Genomic DNA, 10,408 nt, shown 5'->3' with positions numbered 1-10,408 from the left:
AGAGACGCTAGGTGGAAGGCAGAGAGCCTCCATTCTCCCTGGAACAAGTCATTTAACCATCACAATTACTCCCAAACTGTTTAATTGAGGTAAAAATCTTGCATAGTTCCTCTTTAAATCTTACAGTACATCACACTTTACTTCCATATATTCCTGTTTTAGCTGATCTGTAGACCCTTATCTTACCTAATAATAATAATCAAAAATTGTTAAGACTGAATGTATATTCTTAAGGTTTTTGTGGCTGGCTTTTATGATTGTTTTATGTTTGGCACTTCCCGCTTTTTTCTGTGTCCTGACTTGTTTCTTGTGTCTCTGACCTTTTTGACCTATCTATTGTTCGGCCTCATTCTAATGAATGAATTAACGGATAGATGTGAAACCATTGCCGCCATCATGCAGAAGAAACCACATCCATTCATGTACATGCAGACCATCCTGTGTCCTGTGGCAGAGTCTATGGTCCATGGCTGCTTGTCCCCTGCTGCCTGCTTCCTGGGATCAAACACTCTTAAGGCTCATGTAGCTACACATGATACAAATGCTTAATAACCAGAGAAGCTTTGGACTTCACCGATATCAGGTAATACAAACGTTTCTCTCATGAAGCTACATCTTTTAATTATCTGGCCAAAACAAAACAATACAAACTGAGTAAAATAAAATTCAGTGTGGCTATTCCTTGACATCTGTGCACATGTTGAGCAGCAGCCCTGCCCTTTGACCCCCTCACTGAGCATCCCACATGCTGCTGCGGCCCTCTGCTCTGGAGTCTCGGTGATGTCCGGCGGCCCGAGTTCGTAGGTCACAGCGATGACAGCGAGCACCTTGCTGCGAGACTCCTATCTGCCCACTAAAATAAACATAGGAGGGTCTGCTGCAGCCCTCCCACTGCAGCCCCCCTGTCCAGCTCTGACTGAGGCTTTGAGATTAAAACACTAAGGATGCACAGGATCCTGCCTCCTCTAATCAAAATAGTGTCGGGGTCAAAGGTGGAGTCGGGAGATCACAGCCAACTTTTATCCCAGCGACATTGTTCCAGAGAATGGGGCTTTGCTCCGGTGGAGGGAGAGTCTCGGCTGTTTTCCTTTCCTCGACTCCTGTTTGAGAAGCTTTTCACCACCACCACCTGTTTGTATTCCTCTTTCTGTTTTCTGCCAGTGTGAAGGAGCTGAATATGCATGTGAAGCGACCGTCCTTATCTGTCACTGTCTTAGAAAATAATTTTATGCAATAAAATCTATGTCATTGTCAAATGCTACAGCAGATCTGTAACACTGTCGCTGTCCTGACACTTATCATACATCTCAATCCATCAGAGGAGCTGCACCAGGAACTTATAAACACAATTATATCTCAGGAGAAATGTACTCTCATTAAGTCCCCATCACATTGAACTTATGATACAGCAACTTGATAAAGGATAAGGCACCTGAGCAGTGACAAAGGAGGTCAAAAGTAAGGTTTATGTTTGGCAAAGGTGTGTCTTAGATATGCACAAGAGAAATAATTCTTAGTCTTTACATGTTATGTTTACATATAAAACACAGGACAATATATAAGTTGTGTTATTTCTTCAGTTGTGTTATGACTTTATGACACTATCTCGTCTTTTTCTTCCATTGGTGTACCATAAGTTTCAGCTAATTGAGACACTGCTGCCCTATGTTTTGTAGTAGTTTGCTCAATATAACATTAAACTTATAGCAGTGACTCTACTCTCTGACCGGGTTATCACTTTTACCGGCTGTATCCCAATTAGAAAGAACATCTCTGTGTTTCTTTTTTGTCTCTTCGGGACAAGATCCTCAGGCTCTCAAATAAAATGGCTGGCAGCCATAGCAACACTGTCTCCTACAAAATAAAAGTCCCAAAACGAGTACTTGGATTACATTCACCTGCAATTTATATTTGAATCCCGAAAGCGTGACCTCCTAAACATCCTGATACTGCACTGAGGTCACAGAGGAGCTGCTCATCTGAAGGGTTTGGGTCGGTCCTGGGACACAGTGTTGAGTTCACACTGCTAAAACATTTAGTTACAGTAGATAAAAGTTGTGGTGTTCATTTAATACTCAGAAATTCAACATGTCTGTCACAAGTTGAGTTAAATAAAGAGTCAGAAAATTACTAGTTATGCACTCCAGATCAAGATACATGTAGCTCTACTTAATTTAGTAAAATTATTTGACATCAGACAAAAAAAAATACGATACAGACCAATATAGTGTAGTATAACAAAAAACTATGCTGCTTTAAAAAATGGGATATTGTTTTTTTTTTCTGTGTAAAAGTATTACAGATATCATTAAATCTTGAAATCAGTGGTTAATCCTAATCCAAACACTCCTTTATATGACTACACTGTTATAAACCAATAAGGATTGTGATATAATAAGCTATTTGCTATTGAAACAAATCAGTTGGGGAAACCTCATAAAGCCAGGCCAGATACATTATGGTTTCATATCAGCTTTCATTTTTGAGTTTCATGGTGGGGCTCTGAAATTTTAGTAACAAGGTTGAGGTTAGTTTGAGACCTTGAAGATATTGAGCTTTGTGCTTTGTCTAAATTGGAGACAGTTGGCCTCGGGTCAATGTCATCTTTAAAGAATTAATAAAACTTTAACTTCTCTTTCCTTTGGCAGCTGCGACGCTTCAGTGGTTTTCCAGACTGTAACTGTAACTGGACTGCAAGTGCGATCCTGGGTTTAACACACACACGGACTTCCCAACAACGAAACTCTACACATTTATAGCGTGCAATTGAAAAGAAAAAGATAAGAATATGCACAAACTGCACAACAAAAACTGCACAACAAAAACAGAGCCAATGAACCGAGAAAAAAATAAAAAGCTGACAGCATCAAGCAACACTTCAGCATCTGGACATTTACAAAGACGGGGTTGGCGGTAGAGAGGGAGGGAGGGAGGGAGGGAGAAAACAAATTGCTGGACATTTGTGTAATTTATTCAGAAGACAGTGCCCTGTAGATTGCAGCCTGCAACCTATTTGCACAGCATTATCTCTCAGAAGTGGTTGGAGCTGGGTGAGGTGCCAGTGCGGCATTTCTGAAGTCTCCTCATACTGGTACACATTAGTATCACATGTCTCCACTGCTTGTTTTTTAACTCGCCATAGTGGAACTTCAAATGTGCACCAGTTCAGCTGGAGTGGAAAGAAACATTTGCGGCACATTTGACACCGAGATGTAATAAAAACATATTTTCAATGTATGTTTTCCACACACACGCACACTAAAAAATGAAAAGATTTACAGAAAAAGTAATATTTCTCGGCATCAATCCGAATGACAGCTTTGTTCTTTTCTTTCGGGAGTTGGCCACTGATTTGTGGGTCGACACAGAAGTCGTCCCTTGGTCTGACACAGTATACGTACAGTAGCAAGGTTTTGAAATACTGCCATCACGTTTGTTTTGCTGTCAGCTGCGTAATCACCGCGTTCAAGCGTCATTATCCTCGGTGGAGCCCCACGGACATGTTTGCGGATTCGGTTTCCAGAGACTGTGAGTCCAAGTGAAGACCTCACAGCCCAGTGAAACCAGTAGAGTTGAGTTTAGGAGCTAAATTATAGGTAGGAGAAGACAACAGGAAGGATAACCAGTGGGTGAAGCAGCAATCTGATTATGGTGACAATTTTTCTGTTTCTCATGTTGCTTTTGGCTGTTTGAATATGTTTTTAGAGACAGCACCAACCAGCAGATCTTTTCCACATCATGGGAATCTGCTGAGTTTAACATGAGCCTGGTGTAAAAGGTTGATTTATATCAATCACTCTCTCTCTCTCTGTGTCTCTTTCAGATTTTAAAAAACAGAGCTTGGTCATGAAGTTTTCTCCTTTTCCTTTTCTACCAACTTCTCAAAACCCGACCGGAGACAGTTGAAGCCTTCAGTGCAGAAACACACCCTCTAGCAGTGGGAGCTCCCTGAATGCTGAATGAAACTACACAGTTTGATCAGTAATATCTTCCAGAGGTTATCTGATTGCAGGAATCTGCAGTCAGCCAACTCCAACTTTAACCTTTCTCTACTCAGAAATACATGAACACACACACACACACACACACACACACACACACACTCACACACTCACTCATCCTGTATAGCGTGCTGTGTGGGTCAGCTGGGTGTGCTCTGAATTTGATGAAGCAGGATAATTCTCTCAACTGATCATATCAGTAAAAAAGGAGGAATCCCAAGATCAACACCAGATTCTGGAGGTAGTCACATATGGGAAACATTTTTCCAGATCCTAATAAACTTTCATCCGTGAATTTTGTGCATGTTGAACGGGGCCCGGTCACCGTCTCTCTCCAGCGGGGGCCGGCCGAGTTCTGCACAGGCGGAGAAATCAAGGTGTTTTTTAAAGACGGCAGATGGAAAATAACCTTGAATTGAATCCACCACTTTGAACACATACATAGAAACGAAAACACAGAAAACCGACTTCAACGCAAGTGGATCAACGATTGTTAGGATAAAAAAAACTGTGATCTGATTCCTGTTTATATCACTGGGATACTTGAAGCACTTTTGGGGAATCAGACCCACGAAGCTCATGCAGCAGAAACACCGAGGTCTCCTGGGAGTTTACCTGTTCTATCTTTGAACCTGACATGAGGTGCCAGATGTTTAAAAGCCCCTCCACGGGAAGTCCAGCAGATGTTCCACTGGCACTGAAGCACAAGTGGAGGTGCAGGCTATTTTCTGCAGCTGACTGTGTATGCCAAAATTATACACAGACCCAAACTCTTATCAAGAACGAAGTGAGAACAGATTATTTTTCTACTTTTACCCCCTTGAACCCCCTCCTTTTTATTTTATTAAATTCAAGATAAGTGCAACCAATTTTAGCCTTTCCCTCTTTCTTCATTTAATTTGCTCAGAAAAACTGCTGATGCACTGCAGTCCCCCGCTCATGTGAAAACAATTTCAGCGGCACATAAAAATCTGCAGCGGAGCTTCAAACAGTCCAGAGGCTCCGCTCATCCTCCAGCAGGAGACACACACAGATCGGCCGTAGATATGTAAAAAAAAAAAAAAAAAGCAAAAGCTGCAGGTGTGTGAGCGCCGTCCACCCGGCTCTCAGCAGAGGAAACGCTTTCACACAACCTGACTCACACATGAGCGAAGAAACAGAGAGATGATGCAACAGGCTGAAGGAAACATGATCTACATCGCTATTGGTCGACCACACAGCAGCAGTGCAGGCCTTCAAATTAAAACACAGTCACAACCAGCTCATGTGCAGAGGGAAAAGTGTGATTTACTTCTGACACATTAACCGGACTGACTGCATTACTAAGTTGTTGCCTATAAACTGGCATGTTGAGTTTATAGAAACCATGCAATGTGTGAGACCGTGAAGTACACACACATCCTGACCTTCACTGTCCTCAGCTCGTTTCTTCACTGCAGACTTCTCCTCTTTGTTTACAGCAGCTGAAAAAGACTGGAGACAAAACACAAAGGAGAGGGTTGAAAATCACTGTCTGTCGACACAAATTACAGTAAATACATTTCTGTTTGTGGCCAGTGTGTTTATTAAAAAAAAAAAAAAAAAAAAACCTGATAGATTAAGTTATTATAACAATTTGTTGCTTTACTCTGTAATTTGTTTTTGGCTTAACCAACCACCAAATTATCAAGTTAAGGCTGCAAATACACAAAAGTGGCGAAGCGTCTCATTTTAAAAGAAAGCCCGCCCCTCAAATAAACAGAATAATAAACAATGACAATAAAAATGAAATTTAATAAATACTGAGCGTCTATGGCCTTCTCTCTTTAACACTGTCACTTTAGGATTATTTCAGCGTGTTAGCATGCACAATAAAAGTCACATTCACGTATCTGTGTTTCATTTTGTGAATAACAGCATTTATGTGATCTATTGTTCGTCGAATCAAAGAGCATTTAACAACATTTGAGCATCTGCGTAAAATTTCGTCACACAGCGTGTTATCACCGCCCTTTGAAGCGAAGCCACGCTGAGCTCTCATACTCATACAGAAGCAAAGTTCAGAGTTAAACTGGGTGACACCAGTACAACCATACAGGCTGCAGGGCATCAATACGACTGTATTTTATCTAATATGTGAAGTAACCTGAGATTAATTAGATTTCTACACCATAACAGGTGTGTAAGTGTGTCAGTTTCAGGAATATGGAAAGTAATAAAAACACAGCAATTTATAAAACACTGGTTCATGCTGCCTTAATAATGTGACTTAACCTTGAATTATTGTACAGTAATCGTCATGTAAAACTGTCTGAACCTGAGAAATCACCTCCCATAAACTGACGTGTGACGTTTGACAGATTTGCCTGTTAATCATATTTTCATTGTTTGAAGATTGTGTTTCCTAGTTGCTGTAGATTCCTCACAGCTGTGGCAACATGTGTGGCTGCTCCAGCTTAATTTCTGTTAGTTTTACAGTGAGCAGCGTCTGGGCAGCGATAGCCTTCATCATGTTAAACCTCATTACTGTTTTGTTTTTTAAATCAGAGGAATCATCGTGTATTAAAAATGTATTTTCACTGTGCTGGATTTCTATTACCAAACAAAACAAAGCGTCAATAATGGAGTGTAATGTTAACACAATGCATGCTGGGAAATCTGTTGTAGTCGTACACTCGTTCATCTCATTATTTCCGACAACTTTGAACTGAAAATGTAACTTATTAGTCGATTCTTCTCTAATTCTTGTTGCCTATGTTATTTTACATGCGGAAACCTCTGAACCTGATTTGCATGTGAGGGTATAAAATTTCATTTAGCATTGGCATCTGCAGCACAACGACCTCAGCACAATAATCACTGTGGTATTTCTTTTGTTCGAATTCACCACATGAGGAAGTCTGTGAAGCATATTGAGGTCCATGTCTTGTTTGTTCTCAGCGTGTCATTAAATCTGAGAATCAGGAGCCTTGACTCAAACATCACAGCTTCTCCCTCCAACGCAGTCCTCTGCAACTTTACTCATGGCTTTGAAAAAGTGAAGAGAATAATCGGAGAAACACGAGATAGGAAAACTACAGTGACACAAGAGGTCAGAGTGTAGCAAGAAGTAAGATTGCATGTATATAAATAATATTAAATGCGCGGCTACACCCTCACTCTGCCTGGTAAACACTAAACTTTCTTCATTGCGAAAGGAAAATGTTTCCAAATGTTTGCATTACGACCACTGAAAATGAACTGGTGCTGAGGGAGTCCAGTCGCCATCAAAGGGTCCAGCACACCACTGGTGCGGCACTGTTGTCCCACACCGAACGCGCTGTAAGAGGATGTGACAGCGGAGTAAATCCTCGTTTCGGTCCAGACACTCTGCAGATATTTACGTGCCACGGAGATGAAAACACACGAGCAGAAAACTGAGCTCATTCTGTAAAAAAAAAGAGACAAGAACGTGGCTGGCTCGGACTAATTACAGATGTTTTGCCCGCGGGCAGGAGTCAGGTATAGTGCTGTAGTGCATGATGGCTCAAAACATTCCTCCGCGCTGACACGGTCAGTGCCACCGAAATGTTATTCCAATCATATGTTCGTGAACGTCTGCTGCTCCATGTGATGGGACACTGTGCTGTTTGTGCTTCATAAACAAATCTTTGTCCTACACACACATACAGTACATACACATACACACATGGCGTATGATCTCCAGTATGTTAAGAAAGCGTGTGGGGTTTTCGTACACTGAGATTCCCCAAACAAGCCCTGCGAAGATGGAATGTCTCTTTTATGTGAAATTAAATAAGATCAGCTTGTGGGCCTCTCTCCTTCCTGTTCCGCTTTCCGTTTTATGTTCATTTCCATTCCCAAACAAAGCCGTCTCTCCACGGTGTATTAATGCCCATCAAAGGCCTCAATCAAGTTGCCTCGTTGCCACAGGCGAAAGTCAAACTGGAGAGGGGCTAAAGTTTAATGTTGCCAGTGCGAGCGAGGATGTGGGCTCATGTCTCCTCCGTGCCCTTGTGTTTTCTTTTAACCCCCCACATTCACAAATATCTTGTGTTAGTCTGGTTAGGGGAATCTGAAAACAGCACTAAAACGAGCCGTTTCAGGGTCACTGACAGTGACAACAGTCTGACTCATTGTGCCATAAGGACAATGGCTTCATGTATTTCACTGAGAGGGCGGAACATCCAGAAAATAAAACATAATTACACAGGGCTTCCTAAAAAATTAGTCAAGGCCTCGAGTCAATAGGCTCTTAGTTTGGAAGTATCCGGCGATGAGAAATATTTAAGAAGAGGCTGACGACTGTCTGCTGACATTTTCTCTTCCTGAGTGGAATATTGTGCTTTGTTTCAGTCTCAATTAAACTTTCCCTCAAACTTATCAACCCTATTTATTATGGTTAGTATAAAAAATATATATTACTACATGTAGTGTATGGAATAACATGGAAGGTTATATAGATCTTCATTGCCAAAATACTGAATATTGTGGATAATTTATTTATACAGAAATGCCATGTTTGTATTTCTGCTGCCAGTGATGGACACATAATGGTGTATATATATACTGTATTTATATATGGTACATTTCAATAAAACATATGTTGGATTTCATCAACTTATTGCTTTAGTATCAAGGGGCGGCCGTCGGGTCATTGTTATAAACTGACAGACATGAGAATAAAAGCCTGCAGCATGATAAATAAAAACTTTATTTGATTCCGTATCAGTACAGTCAGTGAGTTTAAATATCTCACTCCTGCCGTCAGCGGTGACGTCGTTCTGGAGGAATTTGGCTAAATATTGTATTTCACGAAGACAGAAGCCACTTATGTTTCTGGAAGTAAAATATAATGCCTGGAATTTTTTTTTCTTCTTCCTTTGTGTGTGTGTGTGTGTGCATGAATGCATTTAGTGTGATGTCTGTGTGTATATGTGTGTGTGTGTGTTTTAATGCTCACTTATTCGCTGCAGGTGGGCCTGCTGTTAAGAGGAAGCTTTCACCCTCTGTGCCAGAAAACTGACAAGTAAATAACTTTTCAATAGTCGGGAACACACAACCTCACGTTCTCACTATGACCGTCCTGCAGTGTAAAAAAAAAAATACACACACACACACACAAAAAACAACAAAGGGGAAAAGAAAGAAAAGCATGGTTCTTATAATAAAGCAATTGCAGCTGGTAAGAACCGGGGACACTTTTCTCATCGCGCTTGTGGCCGAAGCTCGAACCACGACCATCTAAACATGCCGATGGAAATATAAAACACACTATATTCCATCTTTATTTACAGCGGTTAGAGACTTCCTGGACCTACAGTAGAGATAAAAAAACAAAAAGACAATGCTCAGGCTCATAGAGTGTGCTTTGTGATGAATCCCACACACATACAGTTACCAGCTAAGCCTATATATACACACTTCATAGTTCATTATTGATTGGAGTTGTAAGAAATGACAAACACAAACCACACGGCCGGCCGTCAGTGAGGATTATGACATCGCAAGGTCAGTACCTCACATACAGTACAGTACGTATATACACTGACTGCTGAGAAGAGCTCAGACAGAAGTATACTGTTCCAGCAGGTTGAAAATTCGGCTAAGTGATCATTAAGTCTGGTTCACTGGCATGAAGCGTGCTGCTGACATACGGAGAAACGCTTCAAAGTAATTAGATATTTGTTCCGACTGTATTAGATGAAACCTTAACTGTCGTAAAGTCAATTTATCTCTTCCCTCCCCCCCCCAGAGAGACGGTCAGTTTTCAGCTTGAGCGTGAGCCAGGCTTCTCGGAGCATGAACATTACATCAGACGTAGAAGTATGGACACCTTTCAGCCTGATGGACTTAATTTGAAATGCAGTCATGTAAAATGGAGCGGATTCTTTTCTTTTTCTTCCCTCCACCCCCAACCTCTCACACGCATGTACTGGTATATATGTGCATGTGTCCACCATGTGTGCATATTCGCTGTATGAATATGTTTGTACACTATGCACACACATTGTATGGCCTATGGTGTCACTTTGTATATGTGAGTGGGAGTGGGAGTCCAGCTCAGCCAACACTAGTTATTTAGAATTAAAAGATTATTAACACCTGAAAGATTATTTATAATAGATCTCCAAGGACTGTTGCGCTATGCACTGTATAAAGAAAGATAGTGTCATAATTTAACTTTCTCTTTTAAATATAATGAATAACAAATAATAAACAGATGATAATAAATCAATATAATCGTCCTGTTATAAATTATGGGTCAATTTCTAATGCTAATATAGTGCAGTGCATGTGTTTTTCATTCATCCCACTATTTCAACATGAGAGTAAGAGATTCTGAAATATGTGCCAATTTCATGTCACCAATGTGAAACCATATGTAGCTAAGAACAATGATCAAAACATGGAAACTGGACTGAAAT

This window comes from Trachurus trachurus (assembly GCF_905171665.1).
Source record: "Trachurus trachurus genome assembly, chromosome: 3".
In the NCBI taxonomy this organism is placed as follows: Eukaryota; Metazoa; Chordata; class Actinopteri; order Carangiformes; family Carangidae; genus Trachurus; species Trachurus trachurus.
The sequence above is the reverse complement of the archived record's forward strand: the minus strand, read 5'-3'. Positions refer to the sequence as shown.